Raw genomic sequence first — 22,514 nt, 5'->3', positions numbered from 1 at the left:
CAATCTGCTTTGTATCCAGTGTTACTCATAGTTTTTTTCAAGACTTTTAAGCAAAGGCAAGCTTTTTTAAGAGCCAATTCAAAATGAAGATTGATTTTTGCATGATGTCACCAAAAGGTGATGTCACTTTCTTTTCTCTACCTCATCTTAAGAAAAATGGATCCTAATGTTGGATTTATTTCACACCTTAATGCACAGACAGGCAATCTTTACAGACACCATATCAGCCAATCTAAAGTTACCAGTTCCTGGCTTCACTAAAACCCAGAATTAAGCAAAACTCTCAGGGACAGGCCCTTTAACTCCCATAGGAGTTATTATTATGTTTTTCAGTTTTTTTGTAGACAATATTGTACATATCATTTTTAAAATTAGTGCTAAAATATAGCCATGTACTTTATTTAAAGGGAACTAATCAAATTTTCCAGGTAAAAATCCAGAAGAATTTTTTTCTTCATGAAAAAAACTCAAATCCTACTAAACTCTTAATTAGAAGTATGTATTTCTTTTAGTCACCTTTTTTGCTACTGTGACCAAAGACATGATAAGATCAATTTTAGGGGAATTAAGTATTTGGGGGCTCACATTTTCAGAGAGCTCAGTCCATTGACAGCTGGCTTCATTCCTTGGTGCTTAAGGTGAGACAGAACATGATGCCAGAAAAGTATGGTGGAAGAAAGCAGGTCAGGGCATGGCCACCAACAAGTAGAGAGGGAGGGGGGACAGAGAGAGAGAAAGTGGGGGATCTGCTTAATTAGGACAAAATATAAACCCCAAAGGCATGCCCCTAGGGACCCACCTCTTCCAGTCATACTCTACCTGCCTATTGTTATGACCCAGTTAATCCCTATCAGAGGATTAATGCATTGATTTGGTCAAGTGTCTCCTAATCCAATTATTTTACCTCTAAACCTTGCATTGTCTCACACATGAGCTTCTAGGGGACACCTTACAACTAAACCATGACAATATAATTTATTATATTATTTTATTTTTTACACGTCACATCATCGTGTTGCAATGTAACATCAGATTTCAGAATCAAGTTTCTTTCTCTTCCATTATTTGTGGCATCTATTTTTATCAATGTACATGATGGAGTTTCTCAATATAGTACCATCAAATCAATTGTAATTCAAATCTCTAGGGGCCAATGGTTGAGAACAATACATTTGTATGCCAATGTGACTAGAAAAGCAGGTGGAGGTGGCAAGAAGAGGAAGGAAAAGGACTTGGGGCAAGGAAGAAAGATTTTGAAAATGTTTAGGGTAATGGTATTAGCAATTTAATTTTCCAAAATAAGAATAGAAATGAATGAATACCTGAAAAGCTCATCTTTTGAATTACCAATGTTTATTTCATCTGAAACGTTTCCCAAATAATGAATTTGGTTCAAACATGTTCAATCCTCAATGAAGCAAAGGTACATGTAAGCAGTAATCATGGCACACATGATCAAAGAAGGCAATCTTAAATTCTGCTAGACATTGCCCCAGCATAGCCCCTGGTTGAGACTTTGGATGGCACCAGCACCTCTCTTGGATGGTCTCTGACAGAACTCACGAGGTCAACTTAAAAAAAAAAAACAAGGTTGGAGGCCATGAACTAAATGGTGGAGAACACAGATGAAAGCTAGAAGGAGACTCAGGTGTGATGAATATTTGTCTTCAGCAAGGCATTAAAGTGTAGGCTAAGTAGAGGGGTAAAGCCCTTAGGGAAGTGGAAGACTGAAAAAGTTTTGCTCTTAAATTTAATCATCCTGAATAGGTTGATGATCATCTTCACTAGAGGTTTAGTAATTGAGAAAACCCCAGTTAGGGATCCATTTATTAAAACTGCAAGGAGATAATTTTTTTGTGGAGGGGAGTACTGGGTTTTGAACTCAGGGGCACTCAACCACCGATCCACATCGGCCAACCCTATTTTGTGTTTTATTTAGAGACAGGGTCTCACTGAGTTGCTTAGGGCCTCACTTTCGTTGAAACTGGCTTTGAACTTGCAATCCTCCTGCCTCAGCCTCCCGAGTCACTGGGATTACAGGTGTGCACCACCACACGCAGCTGCAAGGAGACAATTTTGGCTTCCTGTGCCTATCTCATCACAAACTGTCACATTTGCCTCTGAGGGTAGAGAAGAACCAGGGATTTCCTGAACTACATCAAGGTAAAAGAGAAATTTTTGTACAGAAAATTATCCCCACCCATAACTTACAGTGAGTCCAGGAAGTGTGGATGAGAAACTTTTCCCCTTCTCTACCATTCTGTGTTAATTACCCTCTGCTGAAATAAAGCTATATAAGAAAGAACTCCAAAATCAGTGGCTTACCACAGCAATCATCTATTTCTGACTTGCAAGTCTGTGGATTGTGCAATTATGCCGGGATTGATTGGTTTTGGGTCTAGGAATGTTCCATATATCTCCACCCTACAAGATCAGTGGTTACATAGACCATATTTTTCTAAGGGGAATGGCAGAAGCCCAAGAGGAGCCAACAGAAACATGAATACTTCTTAAGGTCTTAGCTCAGAACTGGTGCACTGAAACTTCTGTTCACACTTCCTTAATTAAAGCAAATCATATTGTAAAACTCATAATCAATGGGATGATGAAATATACTCTACTCATAGTGGAATATGGTAAGGGTGAAGAGGGAAGGAAGAATTTTAAGCAAATATAATCTACCAAAATTGAGCATTCCCTCCAACAGTGTCCAATAAAAACCTGATCATTTTTTGTGCAAATTTTTAAGAATATAATCCAAATGTCCATTTACAGATGAACAGATAAACATAGTGTGCATATACATACAATGGAATATTATTCAACCTTAAAAAGAAATGGTATTCTGCACATACTACAGCATGAATTAAACTTGAAAACGGTATGTTAAGTGAAGAAAGCAGACAAAAAAGGACAGATGTTGTGTGATTCTACTTAGATGAGGTACCTAAAACAGGCAGATTCAAAGAGACAGAAAGTAGAATGGTAGTTGTCAGGGACTGAGTAGAGAAGGCCCTGGGGAGTTCTTGTTCACTGGAAAAACTTTGAGATGATGAAAATATTCTGAATATGGATGGTGGTGATGGTTGTATAACAATGTGAATGTACTTAATGCCACCGAATTGTACACTTAAAATGGTTGAAATGGTAACTTTTATGTGTGTCAGCAGTCAGTTTTTTGCTGTGACTAAAAGACCCAACAAATTAGAAGAGAAAAAGTTTATTTTGGATCATAATTTCAGAGTTTCAGTCTGTGGGCAGCTGACTTAATTGCTCTGTGCTAGAGGTGAGGCAGAACATCATGGTGGAAGGGCATGGTGGAGGAAAGTTGCTTAGTCATGATAGCCAGAAATCAGATGGAGAGCTGTTTACCAATAATAAAATAGAAACCCCAAAGACATGGCCCCAATGACCTATTTCCTCTGGTCATACCTTAAGTGCCTACAGTTATCACCCATTAATACATTTAAATTATTAATCCATCAAGTGAATTAACCCACTGATTAAGTTATAGCTCTTGTAGTCAAATCATATCACCACTGAACATACCTGCATTGCCTCACACATGAGCTTTCAGAGGACACCTCACATCCAAACCATAAGACTACGTTATATATATTTTACCACAAGTTAACAAATATAAAAGGAGGAGTTAACTTATGTGAGGCAGCAAACTTATGGGTTCACACAAAGATTAGTTCATTTTATACTCACAACCATCTTAGGGTAGGATTCATTCTCCATTCAAGAAGAGACCAGATGTTAAAGTGGTCGTGTGAAGGAGTAACCAAAGCACAGAGAGAAGCCCACATCCTTTTCTTTGCATCTGAGTTTATAAAGGTCAGAGATTGCAGTGACTTTGAATTAAGGTGTACTTTAGTACTGCTCAGCAGATAATTACATGTATATGACATTTAGTCCTGCCTTTGTAGACTAATAGACACTAGGTTGACCTACACAAATCTAGGATGTTAGTATTTTAAATTTGATTCTAAATGCACTATGCATCTAGAGTCCTTAAAAACAGGGATTTTACTTGAGGTATAATAATTGATCAAAAACCTTATAGTTTATTAATTCTAAGTATTATTTTTCTGTCACCAGGAAACTGGCAAGTCTCCTTAAGAAAGGAAGACTGCTGTTGATTTTTTCCTCTTCCTTTAGTATTGGAGTTATTAGCAGGCATTCTTTATTACCTTTTATATCTCGACCCTACTGTGTTACAAAAAAAAAAAATCTCCAATATGGGAACAATGTCAGCACGTGATGTTCTTGCAGCTGGCTCTGTAGATAGTTCTCTGCTTAATTCTGAGAGACTATAATTCAGGACAGAAATTGTAACTCCACACTTCACAATAATTTTCTATACCTCCTTGCTACAGCTGGCACAAAGGAAATGGAAGAAATTCTCTTGGGAAGAGGAAGAGTTAAGAAAGGAGGGAATTATTGCCTGGATTTCCAGAGGAGCTTGCACCTCGTTTAGCAATCACTTGAGATGTTTCTGCTACCAGACACAGGGCAATCTTTCCATTATCTGTCCTTTTCATAACAGACACTGATGAAACATTGAGCTAATTCCTAAATACACTGTACTGTGGGTTTGCAAATTGAATGAGCGCTTCATTATTCAGTTATACCAAGCAGTATGCCAACAGATATCTGCATAACATAATAGCCAGTGGACATAATGAATGGATTTTGCTGCTATCTTATGAATGCTTGCAATAGATTTTATTTGGTCTACCATATAAAATAATGCCTTACTTCATTAGAGAGAGAAGTTCCAGGACTGATATCTTGATGCTCTGTCAAATGCTCTGTGCTTTCTTTACCTTCTATCTCTATTCTGCTTTTCTACTCAAATGGAACATGATACCTCCAGAGATTCTGGGGTTTTCTCTCCAAAATGACAATCAAAACAGTCAAGATACTTCTATAACTGTGTTCATCACCATAGCTTAGTTATAAACATCATGATGCTATGACAGAAGTTGAACAGAGGAGGATAGATAACAATATTTATTGACTGTTTACTGGGTAGTGTTCTGAGTGCTTTAAAGCTATTAAATCACTGAATTCTCACAATACCCATTTGGTCTATTACTATTTATCATTACTGCACAAACAGACCAGGGTACAAACAAAGCCATTTCTTGCTGAAGACCATGGAGTTACTGAGCAGCACAGCTGGAATTCAAATCAAAGCAATCAAGCTGCAAGGCCCTGCTCTAATCATTGCACCATACTAAGGAGAGAAGCACCAGATTCTAGGATCCTGCTGCCTTGTCTGGGTTACCATGAAGCACAGCTTCATCTAGTGGAAGTAATACTTACACATTCAGCATTTTAATAATTTCCATCAGCATCATACACAAGTCAGTCTTTTATTTATTTATGCTCTCCATATTATATATATTATTTATGTATATCAGAAAGCAAGAGAAAGTAAACTCTTTGTCACCCATGAAATTTACAGAAAATCTATAACTACATCAAAAACTCTGTTGGTGATCACCTACCTAAGTATGGATGCCCTTTCTGAATATTAACTGAAATGGGGGAAAACACTGAAAAAGAAACTATGTTTTCATGAAATCTTTAAAATTCTGATTTTTAATTATCATTTTTAAACCAAGGATAAATATGAAAAATAACTATTTGATTTCTTCCATAGTCAATAATTCATTTGATTCACTTAAAATAGAAAAAGTTGGAATGGTTGTATAAAGGATAAATAACTTCAAAAACTAACTTTCATTAAACAGAGGCTATACTTTAAAAATTAAATTTCCTGTAGACTATATTGCTATAAGATTTCAAAACCCCCAATAATAAAGTCTTCGAATTTATGTCACTCAAATTCAAATTCTAATGCATGGGAAACTATTTTACTGTTATCATTACATTTTAAATATATTTTAATTTTAATTTTTAAAGACAGAAGAAAACATGTACATATTTTATAAAATTTTAATGCAAAGATTCTTTATCATATTATTAATTCTTATAATAATAGCTAAAATTTATTGAGTATTAATGCATCAGTCACTGAACTCTTTTGTATATTATTTGCATACAATTTGCAAATAATGAAAGAAATGTAATTATCTCCACTTCAGAGATGGACAAATAAAGGGACTGAAAATTTGAGTCATTTTCTCAAAGTTCTTTGAAGTGGGAACTTGGAAAAACCAAAATTCAAGCCCAATTATGTCTGATTCCTAAGACCTGGATATTAAACACTGTATTTGACTGCCTCCGAAACCATAAGAGAAAGGTTTGATAAATTTTTCTAAAGTTTAAAAGTTTCGCAAACTTCCTATGATCAGTAACAAAGGAAGAAATTATAAATTGAAACATTCGTGTCAATGAATTAATGTCCTTAACATACAAAGGAATTCTCACAAATCAACTTACAAAACCAAATGAACAAAAAGTTAAAATAGCAACTATAGCCATAGAAAGCTTTTTCAGTGCAAACAAAAGTAAATTATACCGATTAATCACTTTCATCTCTTAAGATAATAAAAAATTTCAAGGATTGATATACCTATTGTTGTTAAGGGTACAAAGAAACGAACATGCTCATACATGGTTAGAACAATATATGAAAGAACCAGAAACGTAACAGAAACACACAGTTTGCTAGGCTCTAGTTTACGGTTTTAGTATCTCATTTTAAAAAAAGTTTCATGTGAAAAAAGCAGAACATATCATGTACATGTACACACACACACACACACACACACACACACTCACATACACACAGTATGCTCCCAATTTTGAAAGACGAAAGAAAATCTATTTTTTAAGTTCTGGAAGGCTTTCTGTCAAAATTTTAATCACAGTTGCTTATTTTGGTGTTAGTGAAATTGCAATTCTTTTCATTTTAAAATATATCCTTCAATATTATGTGAATTTTTAATATTATCAATTTTATGATTAGGCCCACATGCACAAACTAACTGATATACCTATGGAGGCAAATATTCTTGATGGCAGCCATTCTAGGACCTCACAGTCCAAAATATTCCATTTTCTTTCTTGCCCTTGTCTTTGGGTGGCAATGTGCCAAGGCCCACAGATGAAAAAGGAAATGGTATGGGAAGAAACCAGTAGTGTAAATCTAATTTCTTTTTGCTAGTAATTGGTCTAGTGGTAGGCATGTGACCCTGTTCAGGCCAATGAGATACTGAAGTTTGCTGATGCCCTCAGGTTAAGTTTTTGCCCCAGTAAACAGAGAATGGTGGGTATAGGAAGCATATAATCACTCCTCCTCACTTGCTTTTCTGCTACAGATGCTGCTGTATGAGAATGACATCTTTAGAGTTATGGCAGCCATCTGGAGACCATAAAGGGAGATACCACTGACACACCAAAGAGTCAGAATAGAAAAGATCAAAAGAACCCAAACCAGGTGTTTGGTGATAATTGTGAGCCATTGAAACAATCCTGGAATTGCCAATTTCCAAGCCTTGTTCTATGTAAACAAAATGTCTTTATTATTTAACACTCTATTGGTGTGGCATCTTGTTCCTCACAACCAAATGTGTTTTCAATAGTTTGTGCAATAAAGATACATAAACATATTGATTCTAACTACATAAATTCTTGAAGATATGTATGTAGAGTCAATTACCTCCTATTTTTCTAAGAGTCTTGGTCTTTTTATACAATGTTTTTTGAACAGAAAACCTATTCCTCTCTGATGGATATTTATCATCTTTAAGCCAAGTCAGTCATCTCCCAACCCTCCATCAGTTGCACTTCCCACTCCATATTGTCCCTTTCAAAGTCAAGTTCTTAAAAGAAAATTCCATATCCAACATCTCCATTTCCCCAACTCCTAGTCCTTGATACAGTACAATCTATTTTCTATAATCATCCTTTCACCAAAACTTGCTAATTATACATTATGACATCAATATTACTAACCCATTTAACTTCTTAAACTTCACTACTCCCTCTTTATTTAAATGCTCTGTTACTTGGTTTCTGGTCTTTACACATTTGGGCTTGGCTTCCTTTACCATCTCATAGGTGCATCCTCCCCTACTAGTTGACTAAATACTAATATTCCTCAAGGTTCATTGCAAAACTCTTTATTCTTCCCATTTTATATTCTCCCTTATTTATATATTTGATATCAATTTGCATTTATATGCAGACAATGTATATATGCAATGTATGCAGACCTGTAAGTCCAACATTTCTTCATAAATATTTCAGAGGCAGGTCAAATTCAATATCTGTTACTCGTGGTCTTCCATGCTTACATCTGAACCTCTTCTTGTATTACTTGTCACAATGAATGGTATGAAAGTTGACCCACCTACACAATCCTGAAAGATAAGACTAGTCCTTGGTGCCTTTGATCATTGCCACTCCTGTGTCAGTCAGTTTTTCATTGCTGTGACCAAAATACACGACAAGAACAACTTAGTGGAGGAAAGGTTTATTTTGGACGATGGTTTCAGAGGATTCAGTCCATGGCAGACTAGATCCACTGTTCTGGGCCTGAGGTGAGACAGAACATCATAGTGGAAGGGTATGATGGAGGAAAGCTTCCCAGCTCATGGCAGCCAGAAAGCAGAGAAGGAGGAGAGGGAGAGGGGAAGGGGAAGGGGGAGGGGGAGGGGGAGGGGGAGGGGGAGGGGAGGGAGAGATTGGAACCCTTATGACAACCCTAAATACACTGAAGCAGACTCTGTTGATTGTTTTCCTAAATGCCATATCATCTCATTTTCAGGTTAACATACTCCATTTATGTTCAGGGAACAAATAATTGTACTTTGGGAGCTATCCTTCAGTCCCAGAGAGCGAATGTTTTCTAGTTTAGACCAATCATGTCAATTCTATTCTCCCTACCAGTAACAGAATTTGGAATGGGCATGTGAAGCAATCCTTACTAACAATAAGTAAAACAACATGGAGATGGGGAGTGGGCCTTCTAGGGAAAAAAATAAGATTACATGATACTTAAGGTAGTTTCAGACATTCTTATGACCATAAGGAGAAAACAGTTGGAAAATAATACTTTTAGTTGTATGCCCTACAGTAGGTTGGATTTCTTGTCCCATTTCTTCATATCTCTGAAGTAGATAGCACACACCCAGCCATGCCTTTGTGGTGGAAACAGTGTTGCTATCTACCACTTGAAATTTGGCTTGGTCATGTAAATTCTTTTAACCAATAGGATATTGGAAAACATCATGATAGTAAAGGCTGGGTGTGTACTTTTGTGACTTGATTAGTCTTCTTGTTCTCTATGAGAAAATCATCCCACAAGTAGCTTGTTTTCACTTCTGCCTGGATACCAGAATGAAAACATGAAGCATATCACCTCTGCAAGTTTAGAGACCTACAACCTAAAACAGAATTGCCTGAGCTTACCTGCAGACCTGTGAGTATGAGAGAAAGGATTTATTCTTGTATGCCACTGAATTTTGAGGTTATCCCCTATGTAGCATTACTATGGTAATAGCTGGCTGATAAACTGAAAAAAACATCCTCTTGCAGACATTAGTTAAATAATCATATAATTAAATATAATTCTCCCTCACTAGATTACAGGGTCCAAAGGGTGAAAACTGTGTCTATTTGTACTTTTCATTGTATCCCAGCACCTAGCCCTTTATATTGCATAATAAATATTTTTTATTTTATGTTATTAATGAGAAAGTATGAAATAATATGTTAAAATCAAATAATAATATCTTCATTCATTTCTGTATTATTATACTTTTCTGTATGGTAATAACGCTTTTATATTATAAACGTGAATTGCCTTTATAATCAGGAATAAAAGCAAAAAAGCTATTTCCACTAAGAAAAAAAAACATTTAATTATTTGGAAAGAAATACTCTTAAAGGTCAAACAAGAAGTCATTTGCAAGAGTTAAATCTACATATAGTTCCAAATTCTGGAGACTATAAATTCACAAAAGGAGATGAATATTTAGGTGGCAGTACAGTAAATCATTACTTAGACCAAGATTTAAGATCTGGCTGAGACACACTGTGCTTTGCCTTGTTGTTTTGCCTTGCTTTGCTTCCTAGGATTAGAGGGAAATGTCTGGGATAAGCCAAGAAAAAGCAGAGAAATTTAACTCCTTAAATTGGGTAAAATGGAAAAATTACTAATCTACTTATTATTAATGAACTTACTCTCACACACTCATTTTATAGACATCCCTCCAACCATCTTGCTTCACCTTCTATCTACTTCCAAACCCAGTTTCCCTGTTTCCTACCCTCATCTCATCCCCTACGGTGGGGACTTTGCTCTCTTCTCAGGGTCCTTCAGGCCCTATGTGTGTGGTTTTTCTTGGTTCTTAGATGCTGGAATTTCAGAATTAAATGATATAACCATCAAAAGTAAAGGACCCAAGTTACATACAGACACATGAATCAAGATTTCTATTAGAGTTATACACAGTAGTTTGTATTATCGGTATACATAGTAGTTGGTTCATTTTGACAAAATCATACATGTATGGAATTTAATGTATCCCATTACAATCCCAGGTGTTCCCCTTTTCCCTTGTGTCCTCCCTCCCCCTATTCTTTTTCCTCTACTGATACTCTGTTCATGCATTCTTTTTGGCTGGTGCTTTATACATATAAATAAAGGTGAAATTCATTGTGGTATATTTATATATGTACATGGCATGATTTTATTAAATTCATTACACATTTTTCCCTTTTCCTGTCCCTCCTCCCTCTTGATCTTCTCCTTTGATTCCAATCATCTTACCTATATCTTTTATAATATCTGCCCCACCTTTTTCCCCCTTATTTTGCTCTACCTTCCACATATGAGAGAAAACATTTGACCCTTGATTTTCTGAGTCTGGCTTATTTCACTCAGCATGATGTTCTCCATTTCTGTCCATTTAACAGCAAATGTAATAATTCCATTTTTCTTTATGGCTGAGTAAAACTCCATTGTGTATATATATCACATTTTCTTTATCTATTCATCCACTGATAGGCATTGGGGTGAGTTCCATAAAATGGTATTATGATTGTGCTGCTATAAACATTGATGTGACTATATCACTATATCTTGCAGATTTTAGATCTTTTGGATAATTACCAAGGAGTGGGATAGCTGAGTCACATGGTGTTTCCATTCCTAGTTTTTTGAGGAATTTCCATACTGTTTTCCAGAATGGTTGTACCAATTTGCAGTCCCACCAACAGTGTATGAGTGTAACTTTTCCCCTACATTCTTACAACCATTTATTATTTGTATTTTTCATATTGACATACTGATGGAATAAGAAACATTAGTATAGTTCTTACTAGAGATGTTGAACATTTTTTCATATATTTGTTGGTTATTTGTGTTCTTTTGAGAAGTTTGTTTAGTTCTTTTGCCCATTTACTAATTTGGTTATTTGATTTTTGATGTTAAGCTTTTTGAGTTTTTATATTCTGGATATTAGTCTCCTGTCAGAGAAGTAGTTAAGATTGTCTTCCATTTTGTAGGCTCTCTCTTCATGCTCTTAATTATTTCCTTTGCTGTGTAGAAGCTTTTTAATTTGATAGTATCTCACATATTTATTCTTGGTTTTATTTCTTGAACTTTAGGGGTCTTGTTAACTTTAGGGGTCTTGAAGGTACCTGCCCCTATATGATGAAGTGTTGATCCTATGTTTTCTTTCTCAGTTGCAAAGTTTCTGGTCTAATTCCTAAGTCTTTCATCCACTTTGATTTGATTTTTGTACAGGGTGAGAGATAGGGATCTAATTTCATTCTCTCACTGGATATAAGGATATCCAGTTTTTCCAGCAACATTTGTTAAAAAGACTCTCTTTTCTCCAACATATGTTTTTGGCACCTTTGTCAATTATCAGTTGATTGTAAGTATATGGGTTTATCTTTGTATTTTCAATCTATTCCATTGATCTTTATATCTACTTCCATGCTGATACCATCCTGTTTTTGTTACTAGAGCTCTGTACACATTTTGAGACCAGGTATTGTGATGTTCCTGCATTGGACTTCTTACTCAGGATTGCTTTGGCTATTCTGGGTCTTTTATTCATCCAAATAAATTTTGGGATTGTTTTTTCTAGTTCTGTGAAGAGTGTCATTGGTTTTTTAATGAGATTGCATTGAATCTTTATATCACTTTTGGTTATATGACCATTTTGACAATATTAATTCTGTCTATCTAAGGACACAGGAGGCTTTTCACCTTCTAAAATCTTCTTCAATTTCTTTCTTCAGTGTTCTATAATTTTTATTGGAGAGATATTTCATCTCCTTGGTTAGATCAATTCCCAGAGGTTTTGTTTTGGTGTTTCATTTTGTTTTTTTGAAGCTATCATGAATGGGATTATTTTCCTGATTTCTTTCTCAGCAGAATCACTGTTGAAGTGTAGGAAAGTTATTGATTTATGAATGTTGATCTTGTATCCTATTACTTTTTTGACATTTTCTTTTATTTATTGTTAAAATCTTATTCTTACAGAGTGCATTTTGATTCGGTATACACAAACGGGGTACAATTTTCATTTCTATGACTGTACACATTGTAGATTCACACCATTCATGTAATCATACATATACATAGGGTAACACTGTCTGTTTCATTCTACTATCTTCTGTCCTCCACCCACTTCCACCCCTTTTTCCTCTACATCTTTAAAGTTCCTTCATTCTTCTCTTTCCCCCAACACACTCCCCCTTGTTATATACTATCATGCACTTATCAGAGAAAACACTCTGGTTTTTGGGCTTGGCCTATTTCACTTAGCACGATATTTTCCAACTTCATCCTTTACCAGCAAATGCCATAATTTTATTCTTCTTTATGGCTAGGTAATATTCTATTGTGTATATATACCACAGTTTCTTTATCCATTCATCAACTGAAGGGCATTTAGGTTGGTTCCACAATCTAGCTATTGTGAATTGAGCTGCTATGAACATTGATGTGGCTGCATCACTGTAGTATGCTGATTTTAAGTCCTTTGGGTATAAACTGAGGAGTAGGTATCCTATTACTTTCAATATCAGCTCTACAAGTATTCTGGTGAAGTGTTTTGGGCTTTCTAGATATAGCATCATGTCGTCAGCAAACAGATAATTTGAATTCTTCTTTTCCTATTGGAATCCCTTTAATTTCCTTCTCTTGCTTGATTCTTCCATCTAGAGTTTCAAGGACTATGTTAAAGTGCTGAGAGTACACATCCTTGCCTTGCTCCTGATTTTAGGGTAAATGCTTTCAATTTTTCTCTGTTCAGTATGATGTTGGTTTTCAGTTCTTCCTATGCAGTCTTAAGTTCCTTCTATCCCTGGCTTCTCCAGTTTTTTTTTAACATGAAGGGGTGCTGTATTTTTAATCAAAGAACTCTTCTGCATCTATTGAGAAAATCATGTGATTCTTGACCTTAATTCTATTTATGTGGTGAATTATATTTATTAATTCATGTATGTTGAATCAACCTTGCATCCCTAGGAAGAAACCCATTTGATCATGGTGTATTATCTTCTTGATATGTTTTTGAATGCTGTTTGGTAATATTTTATTAAGATTTTTTTGGATCTATGTTTATCAGGGAAGTTAGTCTGTAGATTTTTTTTTTCTTGAGGTGTCTTTGTCTGGTTTTGGTATGATAGTTATACTGACTTCATAGAATGTGTTTGAGAGTGTTCCCTTCCTTTCAATTTCATGGAATAATCTGAGAAATACTGGTGTTAGTTCTTCATTAAAGAACTGGTAGAACTCAGTCTAGAATCCATCTGGTCCTGGGCTTTTCTTTTTTGGAAGAAATTCTTTGAATTTCTTTACTTGATATTTTTCTGTTTAGGATTCCTATATGTTCTTGGTTCAATTTGGAAAGGTTGTATGTGCCCAGAAACTTGCTAATATCCTCTAGACTTTTCCAGTTTATTAGAGTATAAGCTTTCAAAATCATTTCTAATGATCCTCTGGGTTTCAGAAGTGTCTGTATTGATATCAACTTTCTCATGTGTAATTTTGTTTATTTGGATCTTTTAACTCTCTCTCTTGGTTAGTGTGGTTAAGGATTTATCAAGCTTATTTATCTTTTCAAAGAATCAAATCTTTTTTGCATTGATCTGGTGTATTACTTTTTTATTCTGAATTTTTAAAATTTTGACTCTGATATTAACTATTTCCTGTCTTCTACTGATTCTGAAATTAGCTTCTTCTTCCTTTTATAAGGCATTGAGATGGAGCATAACCATATTTATTTAGGGTATATATTTTAATGTAGACACTCAATACTATAAATTTTTCTCTTAGAACTGCTTTCATACTGTCTCAGAGATTTTGATGTTCTACCTCTATTCTCATTTTTTTCCTAAGTATATCTTGATTTTGCCTCTCATTTGCTCTATAATCCATTATTTAAAAGAGTATTTTTCAATCTTAGGAGTTTATGATGTTTCTATTATTTTTCTTGATGTTGATTTGTAGTTTCATTTTATTATTACCTATAGGATGCATGGGATTATATCTTTTTGTGTATGTTTATCAAGACATACATTGTGACCTAGAATATGTTCTATTTTGAAAAGAGTTCTGTGAGCTGCTGAGAAGCATGTAAATTCAGCTATTTTGGAGTGAACTATTCTGTAGACATCTATGAGGTCCATTTGATTTATAGTATTATTTTGGTTATAAATATCTTTATTAATTTTATATTTGGAATACCTGTCTATTTTATATCTGGAATACATGCTAAAATCACCCAGTGTTGCTATATTGGGGTCTGAGATTTAACATCAAGAAGTATTTTTTATGTAATTATGTGCACTGATATTTGGGATACCTGTATTTACTATTTACTGTAATTATACCTTCTTGCTGAATTGTTCCCTTTATCAGTACGTAGTGGCCTTCTTTGTCTCTTCTGATTAATTTTTGTTTCAAATATGCTTTGCCATATATTTCTGCTATTTCTGCTTCGTTTTGGACTCCATTTACATGTAATATTTTTTCTATCCTTTCACTTTCAGCCTGTGGGTATCTCTGCTCATGAGATTGGTCTCTTACAAACAGTACATATTTGTATCTTGTTTTTCAATCCATTCTGCTAATCTATGTCTTTTAATTGGGGTGTTGAGAACATTTACATTCAGCATTATTATGGATACATATTTGTTATTTTCTGCCACTTTAGTTTATTTCCTATATTTAATTCTGTCTTGATTTTCATTTAGTTGGTTGCTCCTCTACTGATCTTCATCTATTTCAGAATTTTGGGGTTTGTTTTTGGGTTCCTCTGTGTGCAGTATGCATTTGAATATTCTTTATTGTCTTGGTTTAGTGGTCATAAATTCTTTAAGATTATCCTTGTCATATAAATTTTTCACTTTTTCATCAATTATGAAAGATAGCTTTCCTGGATATAGCAATCTTGCTGGAAACTTTTATTTTAGAGCTTGGAATATCTCATTCCAGGACTTTCTGGATTTTAGGGTCTGAGTTGAGAAGTCAGAGTGAGCCTTATTGGTTTGCTTCTAAATGTGATGACATTTTTCACTTATACCTTTTAATATTCTTTCTTTATTTTCTATGATATGCATTTTGATTATGATGTGTCTTGGAGAGGTTATATTCTAGTCTTGTCTATTTGGGGTCCTATATGCATCCTTTTGTGGATGTCTATTTCATTTCTAATATGGAGAACATTTTTTGTTACTGTCTAATTGAAGATGTTCTTATTACCTTTATACTTTATCTCTATGTTCTCTTCTATTCCAGTGACTTTCAGGTCATTATTTATTCTTTTAATGCTCTCCCAGAGTTCTTGCTTATTGTCATCATGGTCTTTGTTTTCTTTATAGCATATTGAGTATTCAAGTTCATCTACCCTTTCTTTAAGACCTGAAGTTCTATCTCCAAGTGCTGAAGTTGTATTTTCTAGGTAATCCAATCTGTTGGTAATTCTCTCAAGTGAATTTGCAATTTTATTTTTTCATTTCCGAGAGTTATGATTGATTGGTTTATTTCCATTATCTCCATTACTTTATTGAAATGGTCTTCAGTTTCTGTATTTGATCTCTTAATTCCTTAGATCTTCTTTGATTTCATTGAGTATTTTAATAATCAGTTTTTATAGTCTTTTTCTGGAAATTTTTCCACTTTCATATCTATGGGATCTTTTGTTGAGAGATTATGAATTTTGGGGGAAGATTTGTTTGTCTGTTTCTTCATGTTTTCATAGGGCTTGGACTTGTGCATCAGTTAAGATGGATTCCCCTTCCTCTTTTATACATGTGTCATTTTGTATGTAGTTATCTTTTTTTCTTCTAGAACTTCTCTGATTTTGATGTATGAGTAAATGTCCAGGGGTGGGACCTGAGGTTCCCCTCTGGTTAATCCTCCTTGGAGCCTGGTTGTTAGTTTGAGAATTTTATCTCCATTATTCTATGGATTGAAGTATTGTTGAGGTTCCAGTGGGGCGAGATTGTGTGTGGGGTGAGATTTGCTATTACTTGACTGAGTTGTGCATGTTTATTTTTTTTAATTGTAAACAAATGTGGTACATCTTGTTTCTCTGGTTGTACATGAAGTAGAGGCATACCATTTGTGTAATCATACATTTACATAGTGTAATGATGTTTGTCTCATTCTGTTATTTTTCCTCCCCCCACCCATACCACCCCTCTTTTCCTTCTATAAAGTCCCTCCTTCCTCCATTATTGCCTCCCTCCCATCCCCCATTAGGTAACATCATCTGCTTATCACAGAGATCATTTGTCCTTTGTTTTTTGGGATTGGCTTATATCACTTAGCATGATATTCTCCAATTTCATCCATTTATCTGCAAATGCCATAATTTTATTCTTCTTTATGGCCAAGTAATATTCCATTGTATATATATACCACAGTTTCTTTATCCATTCATCAACGGAAGGGCATCTAGGTTGGTTCCACAATCTGGCTATTGTGAATTGAGCAGCTATGAACATTGATGTGGCTGCATCACTGTAGTATGCTAATTTTAAGTCCTTTGGGTATAGGCCAAGGAGTGGGATAGCTGGGTCAAATGGTGGTTCCATTCCAAGTTTTCTAAGGAATTTCCACACTGCTTTCCAGAGTGACTGTACCAATTTGCAACCCCACCAGCAATGTATGAGTGTACCATTTCCCCCACATCCTCACCAACACCTATTGTTGCTTGTATTCTTGATAATCGCCATTCTAATTGGGGAGAGATGGAATATTAGGGTAGTTTTGCTTTGCAATTCTCTTATTACTAGAGATGTTGAACATTTTTTTTCATATATCTGTTGATTGCTTGTAGATCTTCTTCTGTGAAGTGTCTGTTTATTTCCTTAGCCCATTGTTGATTGGGTTATTTGTATTCTTGGTGTAAAGTTTTTTGAGTTCTTTATAGATTCTGGAGATTAGTGCTCTATCTGAACTATGAATGGCAAAGATTTTCTCCCACTCTGTAGGTTCTCTGATCACATTGCTGATAGTTTCCTTTGCTGAGAGAAAGCTTTTTAGTTTGAATCTATCCCAATTATTGATTCTTGCTTTTATTTCTTGTGCTTTGGGAGTCCTGTTAAGAAAGTCTGATTCTAAGCTGACATGATGAAGATTTGGACCTACTTTTTCTTCTGTAAGTTGAAGGGTATCTGGTCTTATTCCAATGTCCTTGATCCATTTTGAGTTGAGTTTTGTGCAGGGTGAGAGATAGGGGTTTAATTTCATTCTATTGCATATGAATTTCCAGTTTTCCCAGCACCATTTGTTGAACAGGCTATCTTTTCTCAATTGCATGTTTTTGGTACCTCTGTCTAGTATGAGAAAACTAATCAGAGCTGAATCAATGAAATTGAAACAAAAGAAACAATCAAAAAAAATTGACAAAACAAAAAGTTGGTTCTTTGAAAAAATAAACAAAATTGATAAACCCTTAGCCATACTAACAAAGAGAAGGAGAGAGAAAACTCAAATTACTAAAATTCGGGATGAACAAGGAAGTATCACAAAAGACACGATTGAAATACAAAACATAATTAGAAGCTATTTTGAAAATCTATACTCCAACAAAATAGAAATCTTGAATATATCCACAGGTTTCTAGAGACATATGATTCACCCAAACTGAATCAGGAGGACATACACAATTTAAATAAGGTCAATTTCAAGTAATGAAATAGAAGAAATCATCAAAAGCTTACCAACAAAGAAAAGTCCAGGACCAGATGAATTCTCAGCCAAGTTCTACAAAATCTTTAAGGAAGAGTTCGTTCCAATACTCCTCAAAGTATTCCATTAAATAAAAGAGGAGGGAACCCTTCCAAACTCATTCTATGAAACCAATATCACCCTGATACCTAAACCAGACAGAGACATATCCAGGAAAGAAAATTTCAGACCAAAATCCTTAATGAACATTGATGTAAAAATTCTCAACAAAATTTTAGCAAATCGCATACAAAAACATATTAAAAAGATAGTGCACCACAATCAAGTGGGTTTTATCCCAGGGATGCAAGGTTGGTTCAACATTTGGAAATCAATAAATGTCATTCACCATATCAATAGACTTAAAGTCAAGAATCACATGATTATTTCAATGGATGCCAAAAAAGCATTTGATAAAATACAACACCCCTTCATGCTCAAAACACTAGAAAAAATTGGGATAGTGGGAACATTCTATAATATTGTAAAGGCCATCTATGCTAAGCACATGACCAATATCATTCTAAATGGTGAAAAACTTAAAGCAGTCCCCCTAAAAACTGGAACAAGGCAGGGATGCCCTCTTTCACCACTTCTATTCAACATTGTCCTTGAAACTCTAGCCAGAGCAATGAGACAGACCAAAGAAATTAATGGGATACGAATAGGAAAAGAAGAACTCAAACTATCCCTATTTGCTGATGACATGATTCTATATTTAGAGGAACCGGGAAATTCCACCAGAAAACTTCTAGAACTCATACATGAATTCAGTAAAGTAGCAGGATATGAGATCACTGCTCATAAATCTAATTCATTTTCATTCATAAGTGATGAATCCTCAGAAAGAGAATTTAGGAAAAATACCCCATTCACAATAGCATCGAAAAAAATAAAATACTTGGAAATCAATCTCACAAAAGAGGTGAAAGACCTCTACAATGAGAACTACAGAACACTAAAGAAAGAAATTAAAGAAAACCTTAGAAGATGGAAAGATCTCCCATGTTTTTGGATAGGCAGAATTAATATTGTCAAAATGACCAGACTACCAAAAGTGCTATACAGATTCAATGCAATTCCAATTAAAATCCCAATGATGTACCATATGGAAATAGAGCAAGCAATCATGAAATTCATCTGTAAGAATAAGAGACCCAGAATAACTAAAGCAATCCTTAGCAGGAAGAGTGAAGCAGTGGGTATTGCAATACCAGAACTTCAACTACACTACAGAGCAATAGTAACAAAAATGGCATGGTATTGGTACCAAAATAGACAGGTAGATCAATGGTACAGAATAGAGGTGACAGGGAGTGTTTATTGGAAGCAGGATTTCTCCTCTGTGAACTCAATGTGTTCCAAACACTCTCCAGCCTTCTTAGAGGATGGAGGTGTTGAGAATAGCACTGTTTGCAACAGATGCGCTGCCTTAAGGTGAATGTCTGGTATCTACTTTAACATCTATAACATTAATTTCCATCTGTAGAAGAATGGTGGGGTCAGCATTTAACATTAGTACCAAAAATCCTGAACTTTATCTGGTATTAAACAGGAGGTGTCTACTATGGCACCCACTATTTAATAATCACAACTACATTAATGGGGAAGGAATTAGTGAACTATATTACTCTAGCATACAATGGGATTAGTTTCTTAAGTGAAGTGAAAATAGGGTAGGAAGAAAAGAGAAAATTTTAAATATTTATAAAGTGAATATAGAAAAGTCAAGAAATGGGTAGCATATGATAAAGTAGAAGAAAAAATAGCCAAAAGTAATAAAATAATGAAAGTGTAAGAGGGAGCAGGAAAATTCAGTTATTAGTGGGGAAAGAGAGTGAAGAAGCAGCAATAAGAGGGATTAAAAACCAACATATGAACAATGTCAGATCAAAACAATTCAATCCCACATGTAATTATACTTCACTTAAGTCAAACCAAGGCTAAATAATAAATGGGTGAAGAAAGCAATTACAATGAAAGCAAAATTATATGACTATATATATTAATATATATATGCACATATATTTTGAACCTTTCTGTGCAATGAGACCATACACACACTCATACAAAATGTAAAAATATTTAAAAAATAAAATTTTAAAAATTATAATAAAGTTCAAAACTTTTTCATGTGGGGGAATATAGAAAAAAATTCTTAATAAGAAATAAAGGGCTCATTTCTGCTACTGTGAGCTATACTGCAAGAATGGATTTTCATTCTTCATCTTTTTTTGGTAGGGGAGGTGTACAACCCTTGGGTCAAGGACTTGGGGTTGATAAGTTCAATCTCTTTGTGTTCCTCACCTAGCCGCCAGCCATCGTGGGAATCAAAGGTGGTTGTGGTAACTCTCAGTTTCCTATCTCCCCATATAGGATGGGATAGACTGGGGAGTGCTGCAAATAATGTATTCCTATAGCAGGGGTGGTGCTAAACGGGAAGTTCCAGTAGTTGGGATTTAGTCTTGGCTAACTTTTGGAACTCCACCAGTAGATATATGAGATTTGATCCACACTTTCTGTTGTTGGGGAGATGCTAATTAATCTCTGCTGGACATCTAGTTCTCAGGTACTTCTCATAAATTCCTTAGGGTGTAGATCCTAAACCTCAGCAGGTCTCAGATTCACCAGTATGAACATGAATTATCTGGAATCAGACCTGGAGTGTAGAGGCTCCTATCTGTTCGTTATTAACATCTTCCCAATAACTCTGCTTCCTCAGTATCCAGAGTCTGTATACCCAAAGCACAATGCTCTTTGTGCCTATTATAGTCACACTGGTCCAGGCACACTCTAGTGCCTACTACAGGTGGATGCTGAGTCAGGCTGGCAACTTCATTTATTAGTTCTTCATCTCCTGCCTTTGCTCATGGCCTTGCAGCACTTATCAATGGTCCCCATGCTGGTAATTCTGGATCCAGCTGAACTATCTACCAGTGGGTTGAGTAATTTTGGTTGCTATTCCCACAACGACTTCCCTCACAAACTCTGGGTCCATTAAGATCAGCCTCCGTCTCTATTCCATAGGTTCCTCCAAGCCAATTGGTTTTTTTTTTTTTTTTTTGGCCATGCTTTTCTCTCTCTCTCTCTGCCTGCACCCCACCCCAGCCCCAGCAGCTGTGGCTGTAGACACTGATGCCAGCCAAGCTGAACCATCTCTAATCTATTATTTCTTATATTATGTTCAAAGTTTCTGTGTCTTGATGATTTATTTTACTGCCAACTATTGAAATTTAGTGAATTTCCTTAGTTACCCAACTCACTGAAGAGCAGTCTTTCCATTTTTTAAGTCTGGAGTGAAGGAACTGCTGGGAAGTTCTAACTTAACTTGCCATCTTCCAATCTCAATCAACCTTAAAGATACAGCATCAAGTGAAAAGGAAAACTAAGAAAAATTAGATTTACTGTAGAAGATAGTTTATACAAATTTAAAATGCAAATATTCACATGTATCTCTTAGATTACTTACATATACAAGGATGTGTATTAAACATTTGAGATGATGCCTAATGGGAGAGAATAATGTATGTGGACATAGATAATAAATTATACAAGGAAGTGTAAAACAAGAGTACACATGTACAAGAACAGAAAACACTCTACATGTCTTCAATGAACGTGTGTTAATGAAGGGGCATCTTAAAATGGTGTGGGGAGGGTGAAGGTTGAAAAAAAGAATGGGTGAAGGTTAAAAAAAGAATGGGAAGGTGTACTGACTTTCTGTTACTTCTGTAAAAAAAATACCACAAATGTAGTATTCTAAAACAACAAATTCATTATTACCTTACAATTCTGTAGGTATAATGGTTGATTTGTCAGTTCAACTAGGCCAAGGAATGACCAGACAAAGTAATACATTATTTCTGTGTATGCCTATGAGGCTGTTTCCAGAAAGGGATTCACATTTCAATCAGTAGACTGAGTAAAGAAGATCTACCCTCATCAATGTGAATGGGCATCATCTGCTCACTAAGAGCCCAGATAGATCAAAAAGGATAGGGAAAGGAGAACTTATTCTCCCCTACCCCTTGACCTGAACCATGAATCCTCTCCTACTTTCTGACATTGGGGTCTCTGGTACTTAGTCTTTCTGCCTTGGACTAAATTACACCACTAACTTTTTGGTTCTCCAATTTGAAGATGGCAGATCATGGGAGTTCTCAGTCTCCATAATCACATGAGCCAATTCTCATAATAAATCTCCTGTCATCTATCTATCTCTATAGATATAAATAGATGTAGATATATTATATCTAGCTATAATAGATGTAGATAGATAATATTTTATTGGTTCTGTTTCTCTGGATAACTCTGACTAGTACATGAGGTG

The 22,514-nt window shown here is 35.2% G+C and overlaps 1 non-coding gene across 1 annotated transcript; it reads right to left on the bottom strand.

Moving 5' to 3' along the window:
• Positions 1-1,002: 1,002 nt before the first annotated feature.
• Positions 1,003-1,072, bottom strand: LOC124972742 (small nucleolar RNA SNORD82). The gene has a single exon (XR_007106523.1). It is a non-coding gene; the product is annotated as a small nucleolar RNA SNORD82 (small nucleolar RNA).
• Positions 1,073-22,514: the final 21,442 nt, after the last annotated feature.

Source organism: Sciurus carolinensis, chromosome X (genome assembly GCF_902686445.1).
Source record: "Sciurus carolinensis chromosome X, mSciCar1.2, whole genome shotgun sequence".
NCBI lineage: Eukaryota > Metazoa > Chordata > Mammalia > Rodentia > Sciuridae > Sciurus > Sciurus carolinensis.
The sequence above is the reverse complement of the archived record's forward strand: the minus strand, read 5'-3'. Positions and strand labels throughout refer to the sequence as shown.